Genomic DNA, 19,414 nt, shown 5'->3' on the forward strand with positions numbered 1-19,414 from the left:
TAAATATGACAAAAATATTATTGTATATATAAATCAATTTGATCTACTCGACATATTAAGTATTTAGGAAGATATGACCCACTCAAGTGCATGTGTCACATCAATTTTCAGTTGTCATTGCAAATAACGGGCTACCACCAATACGAGGAAGTACTACTGATATATAGTGGGCAATAATTTTTTATTTTAAATTGATCAAATTATATATATTTATTTAATTTCTTTTCGGGTCAATTTAGGATATATTAGTGTACAGCATTATTAATTTTTTCTTTTTGAGATTTGACTCAAAGTTTACGAAATTAAAAAAGTGTATATAACTTTATTTTCCATTTTTTATTATTTATAATATTCTTATATTGATTCATATATTCTCATATTCTTTCATTTTTTCCTCGGAAAAAAATTCATAATTTAATTGTTTTCAAACAAAGTACAAGTGTTCATAATTTAATTGTTTTCCAACAAAGTACAAATTACATTTGTATATATATATATGCATTGCATACATTTCACATATTAAAAGAGTTATACATTGTTCATATATACCGAATATTACATATATATTGAAGTTCACAAAATAACAAAAAATGTCGAGACTACATCCCTAAGTCATATCAACAGAATTTAAAATGTGCCCCTTTCAGAAAGGGATGATGAAAAGAACCACTCCGCCCATCTAGGAGGAACTCATCGATCTTCATCATATCCATTTTAAGCACCGAACCCTTCTTGAAAGCCTCATCAGCCAGAGGATTCCTCTCCCTGTAGACATGTGAAGTAGTGAAAATATCAAATTGCATAATCAAGAGAAAAATATCTTCAATGATAGTCAAATTTTAGAATTATATGACAGATATGAATCCCATTCACCTAGTGCATGACCATCTAAGAGTCGCCAAAGACCTGAATAACCCGACAACCATACAAAATAGCCTGTTGAAGAAGAATATACATGCCCATCAATTCAACATAATTATTACTCCCTTCCCCTAAACCCGCAAAGAAAAAGTAGTACTGATTAGCATAAATATATGGGATTTCCCCTGCCCCCCCAACTGTAGGGTACCCCTTGGATGAACCATCAAAGAAACCCCATGGGTTATTATAGTCAACGAACTCCTCCTAAACAACACAGGTCCACACCACAGGGGGAAGGGATGTAAAATATGAAAATATACCAACAGCTTGTACAACCACCACTGACAAAGTCAATAATTTGTCAGTAAAAATGGCATCATTCCTCGCTAGCCAGATACCCCGAGAACCAATCATAGGAAGTTCCTGAAATTTCTTATAAGGACCTTCAGAATACCATTTCTAATATGCCTCATCAAAGGAGTTACCTGCCAAAATAAATTTCATACCCAACAACCATGAAACCTCCAACCAAATAGCACAGGCAAATGGACACTTTACAAATAAATAAGGAATGTCCTCCAATGACAATTTTCGTAAGCAGTACCATGCCAGGCCATTAAACTATCTAATCTACAAAAAATCCCATGTCAGCACCCTATCCTCCATCAACGACTATCCAAATAATTTTGTTTTAGCCAGACACTGTAATTTCCATAATCTGCGCCACCACCATTTAATATTACGCTCCAAAACCTCCACACAGAGCTTAACATAACCCGCCTTCGGTGTATAAATGCCCGACACATCAAAGTCCCATACCAACCTATCTACACGATCCATCATCTGAATATGTGCTTCAGTTAGTGCACTTGTAAATCTATTCTAGCATGCCAGATGTGCACCCATCAATTTGAGGTGTTCTTTAGAAAGCCACCCCTGTTGTCATATATTAGTTGTAACAGGATCTTGAAACTGGTGAAGAGTTCTAAAACCAACCTCCACTAGAAGTGCACAAATTTTCTCAAGAAGTTTATGAACATTACCACTACCCGGCCATGGATCCAAACCCACCTGAATTGACTTCCCATCTCCTACCTGCCATGCTAAACCACTCCTTATAATGTCCAGTGATCTCAACAGAGCCTTCCACATCATAGAGGAATTCCCTACAGTCCATGATGGCAGCCTCAACCATTCATTCATTAAAAATGATTTAATATATTTCTCATACACCACAGAAGTCCGTAAACTCTCAATGGAGATGAGTCGCCACCCAATCTTGGCTACCAACACCTTGGAAAAATGAAAATGTTTTTCAGTCCCCAACCACCCAACACTTTTGGAATCGAGATAGATTTCCATCGAACCCAAGGCAGACCCTGCTCCTTATGACCCCTCTATAGATATGAGAAACATAACCTTCAAATCTTCTCCAACGTCCCCAATGGGATCCAAGTGAGAGAAAACCAATAAACCAAAATAGCCTCCAGAACGGATTTGAACATCACCAACCTACTAGCTCTCGAGAGCCACCAATGGCACCATACTTTCAAATGCTTCTCAATCTTGGCAACTAACCACTGCCAATCAGCTTTTCGATAATCATTGGGCTTCAAATAGAACCCTAGATACTTGAGTCCCTCATCAATATCCAACACAGAACAATCAAACTTAGAAGTCAAATATTCAATTTCCACTGCCTCAAGATTGGAACAGGTGATGGAGGATTTACCAAAGTTTATGACCATACCTGTAGCTTTCATAAATAATTCTAGCCCCCTACACAATTTATCAACATCTCTACATGAACCATCACAAAATATCAAAATATCATCAACAAATAATAGATGGGAAATGTACAAAACCTGAGAAATAGGAACCCCTTTGTAGCTGCCAGAGATTTTAGCTTGCTTCAGGAAATGACTCAAATTCTCCACCACCAACAAAAACAACAAAGGGGACAGTGGACACCCCTGACAAAGACCCCTCCCCAGAGTGAAAAAGGGAGAATCTGCTCCATTTATTAGCACAACAAAGGATATCGAGGTCACACAACTCATTACCCAATTAATGAAGCTCACAGAAAATCCAACATGTGTCGGGAGAAATCTGAGATAAAGCCAATTGACCCGATCATAGGCCTGTGACAAATACAATTTAATCACCACACCTTTTCATCCCCTAGTCTTTAAACTATGTAAACCCTCTTGCACCACCCCCATAGCCTCATGAATATGTCTTCCAGCCAGAAAACCAAATTGTCCCCCTGATATTCTCTCATAAAGTACCACCTTTAGCCTTCATGCAATAACCTTGGATATTATTTTGTATTAATAATTGCATAATGAGATAGGTCGATATTCATCAAGTGTGCCCAGATTATCAGCCTTGGGTATCAATGCAATAAACGTGGCATTCACAAGAGGGTGAATAAATCCTTCTGATCGGGATTCCTCAATCACCCGAAGGAGATCCACACCAATCAACGCTATAAAGCCCAGAAAAAATTCCATCGGGCACCCATTCAGACCAAGGCTCTTATCCTTATGGAAGGATGCAAGAACAATTTTAAGTTCCTCCATAGTTACCTCAGCCATCAACTCCTCATTTTCATTAACTTCCAAAAAACTAGGGAACAATTTTGATACTTATAATATTTCACCAATGGATTCCCCCCACTCTTTGAATAGATCATTGAAATGCTTCACTCCCAAACGAGCAAGATCATCAAAAGATGAATGCGTATTCCCTACCTCATCAGTTAGCTCCCATATTTTATTATTTATTTTCCTACCCCGAGCAATTGCCTGGAATAATTTTGTATTCACATCACCAATATGCATCCAAATGGCCTAACTTTTTAAATGCCATACCACCTCCTGCTTAGCCAGTAGAACCCTCCTTCTGCACTCCAACCCTGTAACCTCCAACTTATCCATCTCAGAATGAAAACCCCTACCATCCCCCTCCATTAATATAAAGAGCTTATCCTCAATTTCATTTAATGCCCAATCATCCTTACATCTCTTATCATGAACCCAAGCCAAAGATAACTACTTGATCTTCCTCATATTCTTCACAAATTGTACCCCCGCATGACCACCACGGAGAGAATAAGGAATCCATTTTTTTGTAACTAGATCAACGAAGTGTACATCCTTCAATCCTTCTACATTGAATTTGAATGGGCTTAGATGTTTCCTCCCCCACCCTTTGCATTCCAACACAATAGGGCTATGATCTGTTTCCCCACCAAAAGCCACCCATTTCCTTAAACAAAACAAAGATGATGCAATATCCTCAACCACCAAAAAATGATCCAATCACTTAGCAATTCCATTCTCACCCAAGAGATGATTCCTCCAAGTAGGATTAAAATTTATAGGATTTATATCCACCAGCCCACGAGAGTCCATCAAATTGATGAAGAAAGGAGAAAGCGCATTATGATTAGCATTTACACCACACACCTCATGATGTAGTCCTCTGAGATGACTCTAGGTCAGTTAGTCATGCTAGAGCATCTAAAATGTTTTGTTTGTTTTTAAGGTTTTTGGATGACCAATGTTATGAATTATTGAAAATAGGTACTTAGGCCTTAATAGTTACTAAGTTGAATGAAAGGGTTGTTATTTGTCTAGCTATAGTTAATTGATTTTAAAGTGAGTGAATAACATAATCTTAATGAAATATAACTTGCTAAATACTCAGACATAAAATTTGATCAGTTATAAGAAAAGAATACAGGAAAACAACGTTTCCTGTAGAACAAAATATATTTAAACGAATGTAGATTTGTGTGACAATTAATTGATATAGAGGAGCTTATAATAACATATAGTCTTATAAACTAGTCCCTAGTTATTGTTGATAACTTCACAGGGGATTTAAGGCTGACTGATACTCAGTATGATCTTACCCAGATCTCTGCATAAAGACTTAAATATATGAAGAAATACATAATGAAATAAGCATATATGAAAAACTAACTAGGAGACAAACTATAGAAGGAAAATTCAGAATCCTTTCATTAACTTGGCAGATCTCTAGCTTGGTTACAATTCTGTTCTCAAAGCTCATCCAAGGGTTCAACCCTTAATAACTCAAAGGAGGGGTTATTTATACAAAATTTCTTCTAGATATTTTCAAAACAAAAATACAAAAATAGTACAAAACTATAGGAATATCAAAATTGCTAAGTGCTGGCACTATTCTTTAGGAATTTGTTAATGATGTGGTCCCCAAAAAGTGCTTCTTAGCTATCTTTGAGTTGTTGATGAAAGTTAAACGATAACTTCACACGAGTGATCCCATCGGTCTTCACTTGGTATAGCAAGATTTACCAATTTCATGTAAACTTCATTAACCACAGTGTATTTCTCAAAAGTGGGCTTATTTACAAAAAGATGTTTAATCTCATGCTTAATAGTCAAGTCAAATTCTAAAGCTTCTAACATTTGTTTCCCTGTAATATGACCCTTTATGCCGGCAAAGTTTGCTTTATCAGTTGCTATAGTATAATGCTTTTGGCAGTATTCTTCCAAACTGATCAACCTCTCATTTGGGGCCACTAATCCTAGCAATCCTCTCTAATTTAGTAAATTAAACTTGAAATGAAACCTTTGAACAAAAATATTCAAGGTTTGACACTTTGTCTCTAACTGAGTCATAAGGTTCTTTTTCTGTAACACCTTCTTGATCTCCAAAATGGTTTCTGTTCTGTCCAACATCTCAATCTGCTCCAATTTAGCCTTGGTTTTTGAATTAAGAACTTTGATCATGTCTGTAGATTCACTTGGTTTTTTTTTAAGAAGTTGCTTAAATTCATCAATAGCTACCTGACATTAGTTTATAAGGGCCTCCTGCTTTTTGAAGTGTATTCTCTTCCCACTATTCTTGATTCCTGAACTTCTCAATCTATGGTCTTGGTGTATGATTGTAAGGCGTGGTTTTGAATTCCACCCTTAAGTCTGAGATAATATTGAATGGGTCATAATACCAGGTGAAGCTTGGTTGAAAACCCATTTGTTTTAGTATTGCATCTGCTTCAAAACCTGTTGATCTAGTATTACAAATGAATGATCCTACATGTGCCTTTATCTTGAACTGAGATCTCCTCTTCCCTTAGATAAAATGGAGCTCATCCATATTCATCATTTGCATAATATATTCCAGAGAGAACATTCTCATTGGAACATATTTGGGCAATTTATATGGAGCCAATTTGTAGCCATATACTCTAATCTTTGTGTAGTTCTGGTAAAGATACCAGTCTCTTGTTCTGACTTGATCACTGAGATGCTTGATCCTTCTGATTTTTGTACTGATCTTGGGTTCACTCTGACTGCTGAGAAGTTGTGCAACTGGGTGAATGAAACAATCAATGAAGTCCGAAAATCTGAACTCATTTGAGTTATTCCTAATCAATGAGGTCCACTATGTGACTGCTTGATTCTCTTGTTGATCATCTTGCTTGTGTAGAACAATAGGTAACATGTCTCCTTGCTGAAAAATAAACATGTGTACTAGCATAGAGGAGTATTTAAACACTCCTTCAGTAGTTATATTCATCAATTGCTCATGCATAGCTTCAGCCAAGAATTGACTGTAATTATACATGAAGGCAGTGTTGGTGTCTGAGTGTGGATAAAATATTCAACCCTTTCCTACATTAATTCCTCAATCTGGGTGTGTACAATTTTCAAGGTAACGCGCAAGGTATATGCAGGGGAAATGTTACAGCCTTACATCAACCAAGGATTCGTGATTAAGAAATCAAAACTTTGTAACAGTAATAGAAGTTAAATCACAGAACTTAAAAGGCATTCACAACAATAACACAACAAGTAAAACAACATACATAAAAGGAAATACACAGCACCTGATCAGAAGAGCGGGACCAGCTCTCTGATCAGGGTTGCGTTAATTTACGACTAGAGATAGAATAGCAAAATTGCTTATATTTTATTAATCTATAAAGAAGTTGTTACAATACATATCTCTACGTGGCTAACCCTTCGCACAAGAATAAAACCCCTTTTATACAATACATGGGTAATAACATATTCCCCAAAACCTAGCAACTAAATTCCCAAAATATACAACAGTTCAGAACAACACTAGTTGCCGAGAGAGCGAGAACAGAAACAATCCAAAATAGGCTTGAAAATAGCTATGAGTTGGTTATGTTGTCTCAGCATTGCTGAACAGCTGTTGTGAATCGCGGAACTGCTGCTACATGTTGTGAAAGTGATACCTGTTCACCGGAATCTACGGACATAACAAGTTTTAGTAGTTCGCATAGGCAAAACCCTCGTGACTTTACTTCATCAATTAAATATTCCAAGAGACATTAAAAAGGAGGGTTACCTCATAGGTTTATCATAATAAATGCATGTCAATTAGTGCAAAAAGGATGAAAGGATGGGTGGAAATGTGAGGAAAAGATAAGCAGATTTGGTGCCCAACATCTCCCCACAACTAGCCTTATGCATGCCCTCATGCAACTCGCTGCCTCTATAGGTTTGGGTTAGATCGTTTGTGATCCTCTTGGAGTTGGGCGAGATCACATTCTTCTGCCATGTCTGTTCCTAAGACCTTGTATCCCTATGACAGAAGAACTTCCTTCCACCAATCATCTGGTACATTATATGCTAGGGTATAGTGCTTCGCTAACAACCAAATGATGGGGAACCTGAACCGGATTCCCATCCATGTAACCCCGCATGTTTGGACGCATGCCACATATCTTGGCACCTGACTTAGTGCCTGTGCAAAATTTGGTGCTCCAAAAGGTTCCCTGTTCCGGACAGATGTGGGTGACATCATCCACCTTTTCTAACGACTGTCAAGGGCCTCATCTTGAAACATGACTATTTGCTTAACACAAATATCAATGCACCACCTTTGTGTCCTCACCATCCGTTATTTGTTTCCCTTGATCTCTAAAAAGGTGGTGTGCTTATTGTACATAGTTACTCACCATTCGCGCTCTCCTCTTATCATAAGAGGCTTCGTGTTTTGATTTGACTCAAATGTATTAGAAGCCTTATGCCAGTTTATCTGATTATGAGTGTAGGAGGTAAGAGCCCTTAAATGAATGTCCCCTACATATGGGACCGGATTAAATTCTTTGTCCGCACGCAGGAGATATCCATGCAAATATAGCTCACACATCAAGTGTTGGGTTTCTAAGTCATGGATTCTCAATATATGAAGGAACTGTACACCATCCTCGATCTCATGACTAATCTCCTTCTTAATTCTTTCCAAACAGAAGAAAAGAAATTGCTCATGCAAGAACAAGGCATAGCTAGAAGCAGGAGGGCGACATGCCATTACCTCTTGTGCCAGGCTGAACATCTATTCTTTGTCAACCTTCAATTCCATCACTTGTTCTTCCAACCGTTCTACCTTGAGTTGCTGCTTCGCATACCTCAGCCGTAATATGTCCACGCGCTCTACATATTCGAAAATAGCCTTGGACGCCTGCTCCTGGACTCTTTTTACCTCATTCTGGTAGCGGGCCGTGGTGGATTTCCAAGTTTGAATCTCAGTTGTCAAGGAGAATTCACGACCTTCGAACAAGTGCTCGATAGGGTCCGTTTGAGTAGCAACAGAGGTCATCGGCACATTGTCTACCTGTGTTTCTGCCTCGGCCACCGTAGCTTTGGGCTTCTTAGCCCGCCATTTATACTTCCTTACCTGTTTCTTGAGTCAATGCACCTGCCTTCTCAGCCTCCAAACCTCTATTTTCAACCACATCGTATCCTTGAATTGTAGTTGGTATTTCTTTTTAAGGGGCAGCCTCTGTTGCTTGCACAGTTCTATCCACTCCTGCTTAACAACCACTTCATTTGGCTCTGCAGTTAGTTCAGTAGGTGGTGGATTACTTGGAGGAATATATGTTGGACCTTCTGCCAGGTTCTCCTCCCTCAGTTCCTCTCTCTCGATTACTTCTTTCTTGAAAACCACCTCAACCGGCCTTGCAGCTGGTTCATCAGGTGGTGGATTACTCGGGAGAGTATCCACAAGTTCATCTGTCGGGACCATCTTGCTTGGTCCCCCTTCCTCAGGAGCAACTACTTCCTTCTTAACAATTACCTCGACCTGCTCTGGAGCTGTTTCGGTAGGTGGTGGGTCGACCAAAGGAGTGTCCACTAGCATTTCGACCAAAATCTCCCTTCCTAGTTCCCCTGTTTCAGAAGTACCCGCTCCTTCCTCTCTTCTGGGTTCCAGGGCATCTGTTGCTCGGACAACGCCTTCTTCACCCATCTACTATTCTTGTGGTTCTGTGGGGTGTTATTTCTCCCTCTGTCCTTCAGGACGATCTTGCTGGGAGTCTGCAACCAAAATACTAGCAGCAATCGGACCTTTAATCAACCCATCAAACTTCAGAATAGGAGGAACATCAACTTCCTTCTCTGAGCGTCAGGGAGAACGAAACACCCTCGCTCCTCTCAGAATGGAGGCACAAAAAGAAAACTAAAAAAAAAAATTGCCTGGGCTATACCAGTCTTGGTTGTGACCTCGATCTCTTTTCCCTTATCTGCAACAATTCCACTCCTATCCCGCAGTTGACATTGGTTCTTGTGGAGCAGTGTCAACCTCAAGATTTAATTCTTCCACATTTTCCGGAGCCGGATGGGTTGGTGGTGGTTCTTGTGTGACGTCCGTATCCAACATTTCCTGAGCAGATGACGCTAGCATTGTTTCCTCTGGCATGTCATTAATAAAGGTGGACTCTTGTATCACCGTGTCAACCCCATCCATTGTGTCCATAATTCCTTCCTCTGTCGGCTCCACGGTCTCTTCTGCCTTGGGCCTCTCTTGCCCTGGTCCGTCTTCTTCCATTGGCCCCACAGTCAAGGTTGGTTCTTATGGAACAACCTTGGCTATGGCACTAACAAATTCTTCTGTTTCAAATCTTTCCTCCCCTAGTCTGTCTTCCTCCATTGGCCCCATGGTCGAGGCTAGTTCTTGTGGAGTAGCCTCGGTCGTGGTGCTGACAATTTCCTCCATCGGCTCCACAGTCGAGGCTGGTTCTTGTGGGACAGCTTCGACTGTGATACTGATAATTTCTTCCATCTCAGACCTTCCTTGCTCTAGTACCTCTTCTTCCATCGGCTCCACAGTCGAGGTTAGTTCTTGTGGGACAGCTTCGACTGTGATACTGACAATTTCTTCCATCTCCGACCTTCCTTGCTCCGGTACCTCTTCTTCCATCAGCTCCATAGTCGAGGCTGGTTCTTGTGTAACAGCTTGAATGTTTCTTCCACTTCAAGCTCCCTTCCTTGCTCTGATTCTTTGGCCTCCATTTCCATCTCTTCCGACTCTTCTTGATCTACGTATTCATCCTCTGCTGCTGGTTCCTCCTCCATTCCTTCCGGCTCCTCTTCCCTAGCAGCTATAACAGTTGCTATCTCTTCTTCTGTCGATTCCCAGAATGTTTCCCATGGAATTTGAAATCGGGCTAGTGCATGCGTAACCAGTAGTCGAACCAGCCCATGGTTGGTAATGACTGTTGCAACTTGTCGTGAGCACCGAGCAGATTGCACCATCAGTTGGAGGCTCTTTAACAAAAAGAAAGGCATGTTCAATGAGAAGGCCTCCGACTGTGGAAATCGAAGGTGAGCTAACATCCTGAAGTGATACTTGAATATAGTGGTGTACCTCCCTGTTAGCCTCCTATTGCAATAGGTTTCATATTTCATGATTGATTGTTTTACATGCCAAATATGTCATCTTTTCATGCTGCAAGGTTCCATATTTCAGGGAAGTTCCATTTTGAAGAAACATGCCATTTTTGAAGAGTTTTATAGTTAAGGGAAAGCCAAACAGCTTAATCTTGTCTTCCCTAGGTTTAAATTGCTTGTTTTAGAAGATAGAGAATGAATATCTGTCCAAACAGCTTATGCTTGGCAGATGAGTAGCTAGGTAGAGAAATGAAGGGGCCCAACTGCTTAATCTGGGCCCTTGGAAGAAATAAGGGTACACTTAGATAGGAGGGCAGTAAAAAAAAAAAAAAAGATAATCAGGGTCTGCAAGTCCAAGTGCACCCATGAAAAAAGAAGAAAAAATGCTAGGTAAGTAGGTTGGGTAAGTAATTTTCTGGTTGCAGAATCAAGCTATGTGATCCATGTCATGTTTTCAAGTGTTATATCTATTCAGATCACAGTTGTGAGGCAGTTTTTCATTTGGAGGAGCTCAAGCGAGGCATGTCTAATTCCCCCTTCTTCTAATTCTCCAAATCACTCACTAACATCCCCTTGAGGACCTTGGGATCTGCCCAACCAGTCCTATTATCACTTCATTTTTATACTAAGTCAAGCTTTGACTTTCTTCAGTGAAAAGAAGGGAGAGAAAGTGGCCTGAATCAACTGTGAAAGAGTATCAGAGGAAAGATGAAGCCCAGATTAAATTGAAGAGTATCAGTGAAGCGGCAAAGAGTATCAGATCGGCAATACCAAAGCAGGTGAACATTAAAGGCTCCCAAGCAAAGTCAAAGAAAGCGGTGAAGCCATTTAAGGCTCTCAGATCATAGTTAATGCACATCAAAACCACTCAAGAGCAAGGGATCAAAGCCCAAAGCACAGTTATGGCTAAATGAACAGCACAGAGCCATAAGGACACCATATTAACTCAGTCCGATACAGCTGCCTTCAGCGCAGCTCAAAGATATTTTCTTGCATTAATTTCATGACAAGATTAGGTTAAAGAGATCATTGCCCTCAGACCTGTTTAAGGTCTGTTGTAATAGATATTTTTAGATATTTTCCCTATATAAAACACCCTAATTCAATGTTTAAAGGGTTGGTTGGTTGATAATCCTCATTCTGGACTTGCGCTGTATTTTTGAGAAGCTCTGTAATCAAAGACTGCTGGAATGCTTTGGATGAAGAACTGGATGTTGTGTTATTAATGGCTAAAGAGTGACTGTGGAATTCCTGTGCTACTACATGGCTCAATAAGTTTCCTACCTCTGTTTACAGTTTTCATATGTTTATGCCACAATTGTGTTACCATCTAAATAGCAAGAAAAAAGAATAGCTTAGGTTTTGCTTGACTGCACCCTATGCTCAGTTCTTGTTATTTCTATATGTTTTCCTCAAGAATGGTTATGAATATGCATACTTAAATGATCATGTTTACCCTGTTTTTTTCACATATGACTGTTATTTAGGAATTATTGATTGCTCCTAGAGAAACTATCATTCACCTTCCCTCTCTGTTAGCTAAAGAAAGATTCTTAGTTGCCTTTCATCTCTGACCTTCATCCCATCTTTATTGCAGCCTGATATTGTTTTATGTGTAGCTATCCTACTCTATATTCCTCTTGTGACCAAGAAAACGCAACAACAATCCCTAATCCATGACTCCATGCCCAATGGTTTGAACTTCTCACACTATGCATCCCAACTCTACTTGAAAACATCATCCTTCCCACCAAAATCAAAACAAAACCCATGTACACCATAACTAGCCTAAAATCAACTCAAAAAAAAGTTAAATTTTAAAGAGAGAGCCCTCTCTGACTGCAGGTAGGCTAGGACCTGCAGCCCAAAGATTGGTTTGTGGTTACCTCGGCCGTATCCCTTAAGGAGCCAAGGGACAACCTGAGTGATAACATTATTGGTGACTCCAATGGGGACCTTATTCAGAAAATTCCAAAAAAACAAGTTAGAAGTTGGCTCCCAAGAAGAAAACACATAATACTAGGTCAAATCCAGACCCAAATCCACCAGTTGTTTTTGAAAATCCCAATTTAATCTCTAGAAACCTTAGCAAAAAAAAACAAGAAGAGTTTGTTGATTCTAGTCCTGAAACAGTACAACCAAGTTGTTTTCCAACCCCTGTTAAAGTTTTATTTCGTTCAACCCCTACTTCCCCTTGTTCATCATCCACCTCTCCAAGCACCTTTTCCACACCTCCATTCACTGCGCATACTACCACTACCACCACTATTATTACAGCTCTTCCAGCTATTCCAGTTGCTCCACTTATCCCTGTAAATATGGCTAACATATATGCACCTTTACAGTTACCTGCAAATCCAGGGGCTATGCCTCAGGATTATCAAACCAAAATCACATATTTTGATGCTACTAAATCTGGCATAGCCCTGCAACATACCAAGAAAATGCAGGACTATTTTGAGAGTTATGAAATAGATGATGATAGTGTAAGAATGAAGATTTTTGTCCAAAGTTTAATAGGAGATGTAAGGCCTTGGTTTAGAGCACTTGCTGCCAATTCCGTAGCTGACCCAGAGGCCCTTTACCAAACATTTCTTAACAGATGGGAGAAGAAGAAGGACCCTCTGCACATATTATCCGAGTATGACACTATCAAAAGAGGCCCTCAAGAAGCTGTCTTAGACTATTGTGCCATGTTTAACAATGTTTACAATGCTATTCCACAAAACCTTAGACCTCCACCTGATCTTGCTTTATACAAATTCCCTGATGGATTTGATTCAGACATGGCTTATCAGTTAAGGGAAAAAGTCCCTCAAACCTTAGCAGACATGCAGAATGTAGCTGTTAGTGTGGAGGCAAATCTGATTGCCAAGCGAAATAGAACAAGATCTGAGAGAAGAACCACTTTAAAAGATGAACCTTCGGTCTTTGAGCAAAAATTGGATACAATCATCAAAGGTATGGACAGCTTTGAAAACAGAATGGGAACTATTGAAAGAAAAGCCTCATGGGAAGGATGGTAAAACAATCCTATCAGAAATCCAAACTTTAGAAAAAATCAAAACCCAAACGTTGGAAGGGCAAGTCCTGACCATGATATAAGACCTCTTTTTCATGAAAACTATGTTGAAGCATCCACATCTAGTGAGCAGATAGAGGACACTCACATAAACTTGATGGGTTTGAAAAGTGAACAACAAGTATTTCTAACCCAAGAAGACCAAGATGACCATGATATAGATCAATTTCAGACCAAGTCTGGAGAGTCATTTAACTTCAAACAAGGCTATGATTCAGCTGTCTACGAAGTCCATAAACAATACAAATTGAGAACAAGAACCATTGATGTGTCTGATCCCATCAAGCCAAAGGATGCCAAGCTAGCGAAGAAAGTAAAGGACAAGGCCGCTATCACAGAACCTGCTGACAAAATAGACCCAAAATTAAAATAAGTGACCATAGAGGATGTATCTGACATGCAGTCCTCTAAAAACCAGCCTTTGTATCCTCTCCCTCAAAAGACAATGCAAATAGCACTCCTCAAAACCTTCCCAAAACAGAACAATCTCAAGGAATCACTGATAACCCAGAGAAGATCACTGAAGATACAATTGAAAAGGGAAAATCTGCCAGTCACAATACTAAAACACAGTCAGAAAAATCTTTTGACCTAGAAGCAAAAATTGGTAAATTAAAGATATCTATTCCTCTCTCTGAGCTTGCCAAACATGATGTGTACAGACAACAAATCAAAAGATCACTGCAAATGCCAGAGAACAGGGATGATGTTAATGTCTTAGATAATCAACCTGAATTACTTTTTGGTCCTGAAGTCAATGGTAAATCAGGACATGGAGTTGTTCTACCCTTTTATGTCAGTTTTCACATTCATGATAAAGTGTTGCACAATGCTATGTTTGATTCAGGTGCTTCACACAATCTAATGCCCAAAGTTGTAATGGAGAAGCTAAACCTTGATGTCACTAGAACCTACAAAGACTTATTCTCATTTGATTCTAGTCAGGCCGAGTGTTTAGGCTTAATCAAAGACCTTTGTGTGTCTTTAGTCCAATTTCTCAACAAAACGATCCTAATGGACGTGGTGGTTGCTGACATTCCACCAAAGTATGGCATGCTCTTATCAAGATCTTGGGGAGCAAAACTCCAAGAATCTCTCCAGCTAGACCTCTCCTATGCCACTATTTCAATCTTTGGGCAACCAAAGAGACTGTATAGAGAAGCACTAATGAAGTATGTGGTAAGTAGTGAGGAAAAACCCCAAAATTTTCCCATTTACTGAATCCATTCTAATATGGATTCCTTTATATTGTTCAATGATGACAGCTGCCCTCCCACTAATGAGAAGCATTTGCCTTTTAAACAAGAAACATGCATCAATCAAGAGTCGGTTGCCCATACCTATGAAATTGTTAAAACAATTAGTGCAACCAGTACACAAGAAAAACCACATGAAGCACAAAACCTAGGCCCGCCTAATCCTAAAATGACTGAAACTCTTAATACTAACCACCAGCAAAAAATCACATGGTATTTAGAGTTTGATGGTTCTGTTAAAAAGCTAGGAGCAGGGGCAGGAATATGGATTCACAATACACATAACAGCCATGCAGAGGGTCATGCTTACAGACTAAACTTTAAATGTACCTATAACATGGCAGAGTATGTGGCTCACTTTTTAGGCCTTAAACTGCTCAAAGCTCTAGGAGCTGCAAAAGTATCCATTCTAGGTGACTCCGATTTGATCATTCAACAGATGAAAGGTAACTTTGTTACTAATGATAATAGGCTAAGAGCTTATAGGTCTGCTGCCACAGAAATACTCAATTCCTTCACCGAATCCAAGCTTGCTAAGATTTCCAGAAACCATAAAATGCATGCTCATAGTCTAGCTATTTTTGCTAGCACTTGAAAGCTGCCCTTTGAAACCAATTACCACTTTACTACTGAGATAAAGCACAGGCATGTTGTCCCTAACAATATCAAAGATTGGAAAGTGTTTGAGGATGATGCTCAAATCAACAATTTTCTTACCTTACAACAAGAATTCTCAAACTCAAACATTGATGAAGATGCCATGGATGACCCACAACAGCAAATGAGCCAAAATGAGCAAACTATAACAGTTGAAGCAGCAAATCAAATGCTGCATCCAACCATATTTTATGAGAAAAACATGCAAGAGCTGAAGCAAATGCATTTAGATGAAATAGCTGAAGCAGAGGCTGAAGTCATTGATTTAAAAGACAATTTTGTACCTGCTGGCCTCACTCCATTAGAAGACATATTTGATTCAAACGATGTCCCCAAAAATTCAAAGATGCGGCCCTAAAACGCTGATGTGGAAGACTGTAATATTGGGACAGCAGAGAAGCCCAAAATGATTAAACTGTCCAAGTCTTTGCCTCCCGATCAAAAACCAAAATATGTTGATTTATTTAAAGAGTTTCAAGATGTATTTGCTTGGAATTATGAGGACCTTAAGTCCTATGACACCTCCGTTATTAAACATACCATTCCCTTAAAACCAAATCAAAAGCCCTTCAAGCAGAAACTAAGGAGAATCAATCCTGTGCTTCTCCCTTTGATTGAGAAAGAAGTGAAAAGAATGTTTGAAGCTGGTATCATAGCACCCATTAGATTTTCAGAATGGGTATCCAATCTTGTTCCCACAAGGAAGAAAACAGGGGAGATTAGACTATGTGTGGACTTAAGAAATCTGAACCAAGTCTCCCTTAAAGATCACTACCCACTGCCAAAAATGGACCACATTCTACAAAGAGTAGTGGGGTCTTCAAGAATTTCTTTGCTAGATGGCTTTTCAGGTTTTAATCAAATACTTGTTCACCCGGATGACCAAGACAAGACAGCCTTTACAACACTGTGGGGAACATTTAAGTATGTGAAGATGCCTTTCGGACTAAAGAATGCAAGTGCTACCTTTCAAAGGGCCATGGACATTGCATTTGCCAAGGAAATCCATCATTTCCTAGTGGTTTACCTTGATGACCTTACTCCTTTCTCAAAATCTGATCAAGAGCACCTAAAACATTTGAGACAAGTGTTCCTAACCTGTAGGAGATATGGCATTTCCTTAAATCCTAAGAAATCTCTCTTTGGCCTAGAAAAGGCAAATTGTTAGGCCATATCATTTCAAAATATGGGATTAGAATTGATCCTGAAAGAATTCAAGCCATCTTGCAAATACCTTATCCGAGAAACATCAAAGAATTGCAAGCATTCCTAGGAAAGATCAATTTCCTAAGGAGATTTATCCCGAACTTGGTCGAGCTGATAAGAATGCTAAGTAAAATGTTAAAGAAATATTCCAAGGTAAAATGGACTTTAGAAGCCAAGCAAGCCTTTGAGGGCATAAAATTTGCCTTAACCCAAGCCCCAGTCCTCACAAGTCCTCAATTTGATAAGGATTTCATCATTTTCTCATTTGCATCTGAACACACCATTGTTGTTGTCCTTTTGCAGAAAGATGATCAGGGAAATGAAAAGCCAATTGCATTTTTCAGCCGAGCCCTTAGAGATGCACCCTTGAAGTACCAAATCATGGAGAAGCAAGCATATGCCCTTGTTAAGGCAATCAAAGATTTCAGAATTTACATTTTATATTCACATGTGATTGCTTATGTACCAAATGCTGTTGTAAAATACATATTAACTCAAGAGGGCATAGAAGGCAAAAGAGGCAAATGGATTGCCAATATCCTCGAGTATGACATTGAGATAAAACCCACCAAGCTGATAAAGGGACAAGGTCTAGCCAAACTGATGTCTGAAACCAATTTTCAAGCCTTAGACATTAATCAATTGGACAATGAACAGGAGTTGGCGACTCCACAGATCAGTCAAGCTTTTTTACAATCCCCATGGTATGCTGATATATGTTTTATATTGTTAAACTTGTGTGCTCCTCCAGGGTTGTCCAGAACCAAAAAGAGATTTTTAAAGATGAAAGCATCAAAATTTTGTGTCTTAGATAGTGCCCTGTTTTGGAAAAATCATGAAGGAATATTGTTGAATTGTCTAACTATGAATGAAACTGACAGTATCATGAAAGAATTTCATGCACAGCGACTGTGGAGGGCACTTATATTGGAAGTCCACTGCTGATAAGATACTAAGGGCTGGTTTCTATTGGCCCTCTTTGTTTGCTGATGTGAGAAAGTTTGTTGTTTCATGCCACACATGCCAAATCTTTGAAGGCAAAAGAAAGCTTCTGCCCTTGCCCCTTAAACCCACTTCAACCGAGAAGCCTTTTCAACAATGGGGTCATGACTTCCATCCTCTTCTGGCCAACATAAGTGGATTCTAACAGCCACAGATTACTTTACCAAGTGGATTGAAGCCATCCCATGTAGGTGAGCCAATGACTCCACCATCATCCAATTCCTTGAAACCAACATTTTGTCCAGATTTGGCTGTCTTGAGAAGATCATTACAGATAACGCTGTTGCCTTCAAATCCAAGAAAATGATCAGTTTTTGCCACAAATTCCACATTACCTTAGGTCACTCCACAGCTTATTACCCTCAAGGTAATGGCTTGGCCAAATTATCCAACAAGAGTTTGATTAATATCATTAAGAAAGTCTTGGAGGAGAACAAGAAGAACTGGCACAAAAAACCTGTAAATGCCCTATGGGCAGACAGATTGTCAACCAAGAGATCCATTGGGATGAGCCCATATGAGTTAGTCTATGGCATGGAGGCCAAGTTCCCCTCTTCTTTGGGAATCCCTGTTATGAAATTGCTGCAAGAGATCCAGGCAGAGCCAAATGATATCCAAAGAAGAATAAACCAAACCATCCATTTGCAGCAAACAAGAGAGCAAGTGTACGACAAAGCTCAGATTTTACAAGAGAAGCTCAAGAAAATGTTTGACAAAAGAACCAAGGCTGAAGATTTTTGTATAGGCAACAAAGTCTTAAGATGGGATTCAAGAAGAGAGGACAAAGGAAAGCATGGCAAGTTTGATTTCCTGTGGAAAGGCCCCTTTATTATTTCTGCTATTCAAGGCAACAACACATATTTTCTGCAGAGTTTGGATGGAAGCACAGCTGAAGAAGGCCCTGTCAATGGCCGAATTCTAAAACAATATCATGATCCCTTTTGTTGAACGCAACACAGCTCTGTATACTATCTGTACATTAATATTTGTATTTTCAACACTTTTTCCTATAGCAGGCAAATAAGAGGGAACAACGCAGCAAATGTTGAAGGAAAGATCAGAGAAAGCTCTATTTTAGTTCTCTGTTCTTTGAAATATGTTTACAAGCACCCAAAAGGCAAGAAACAGAGCTGTAATGTTTCTGCAATTCAGCTCAAAAGGATATTGCATATCAGCTTATAAGAATTCAGTCAAAGGCATTGACAAGAAGGAGAATTTCAGTTTACGGCAACAAGTGAAGATCCAGGCATTCTGACCTGCTGTTCTTGGCTTTTCATCCTGAAAAACCATCCCCAAGTGGAGCCACTGTTAGCCTCATATTGCAATAGGTTTCATATTTCATGATTGACTGTTTTACATGCCAAATATGTCATATTTTCATGCTGCAAGGTTCCATATTTCCAAGAAGTTCCATTTTGAAGAAACATACCATTTTTGAAGAGTTTTATAGTTAAGGGAAATCCAAACAGCTTAATCTTGGCTTCCCTAGGTTTAAATTGCTTGTTTTAGAAGATAGAGAATGAATATCTGTCCAAACATCTTAAGCTTGGCAGATGAGTAGCTAGGTAGAGAAATGAAGGAGCCCAACTGCTTAATCTGGGCCCTTGGAAGAAATAAGGGTACACTTAGATAGGAGGGCAGTCAAAAGAAAAGAA

This window comes from Pinus tabuliformis, chromosome 6 (genome assembly GCF_031772625.1).
Source record: "Pinus tabuliformis cultivar Carrire ecotype Pingquan chromosome 6, CPIR1, whole genome shotgun sequence".
Lineage (NCBI taxonomy): Eukaryota > Viridiplantae > Streptophyta > Pinopsida > Pinales > Pinaceae > Pinus > Pinus tabuliformis.